This window comes from Octopus bimaculoides, chromosome 7, assembly GCF_001194135.2.
Source record: "Octopus bimaculoides isolate UCB-OBI-ISO-001 chromosome 7, ASM119413v2, whole genome shotgun sequence".
Taxonomy (NCBI): domain Eukaryota; kingdom Metazoa; phylum Mollusca; class Cephalopoda; order Octopoda; family Octopodidae; genus Octopus; species Octopus bimaculoides.
Window position 1 is genome coordinate 45,065,512 of NC_068987.1, and position 794 is coordinate 45,066,305.

The following is a 794-nucleotide window of genomic DNA, read 5'->3' on the forward strand; positions in this document are numbered from 1 at the left end:
CCCAGGAAGACCTGGGATGAGGTGGTGAAGCACGACCTTCGAACTTTAGGCCTCACCGAGGCAATGACCAGTGACCAGGACCTTTGGAAATATGCAGTACGTCAGAAGACTCGGCAAGGCAAGTGAGACCATAATCTGTGATCTCTGCCAGAAGCGTAGCCAGCTCACTAATTCGTATCTTTACTTCATTGGACATTAAAAACCCTGCTTGCGAAGACCTGTTGAGGCAAGTGAATTTTCGGAATTTGAAATTTGAAATCTGAAATCGAAATTGAACCGAATCTGACGACTGGCACCCATGCCAACCTCTACTTCATTGGACACTAAACTCTGCTTGCGAAGACCTGTTGGGGCAAGTGAAATCATAATTGAACCATACTCGATGACTGGCACCTGCACCAGTGGAGCACTAACAGCACTGTCCGAGCGTGTTCATTGCCAGAGCAGCTGTCTGGCTTCTGTGCTAGTGGCCCGTAAATAGCACCATTTGAGCGTAATCATTACCAGCGTTGCCTTCTAGCACTTTTGCTGGTGGCATGTTAGAAAATCATTCGAGCGAGGTCGTTGCCAGTGCCACTGGACTTGCTTCCATGCCGGTGGCACGTAAAAGCACCCACTACACTTTCGGAGTGGTTGGCGTTAGGAAGAGCATCCAGCTGTAGAAACTCTGCCAGATCAGATTGGAGCCTGGTGCAGCCTTCTGGCTTGCCAGTCCTCAGTCAAATCGTCCAACCCATGCTAGCACGGAAAGCTGATGTTAAACGATGATGATGATGATATATGTAAATACTTAT

The 794-nt window shown here is 48.4% G+C and overlaps 1 protein-coding gene across 4 annotated transcripts in view; it reads right to left on the reverse strand.

Moving 5' to 3' along the window:
- The window catches only part of LOC106878692 (TNF receptor-associated factor 6), a 66,612-nt gene that overhangs the window by 28,063 nt on the left and 37,755 nt on the right, over positions 1-794 (reverse strand). The gene's annotated exons all lie outside the window — the stretch shown is intronic.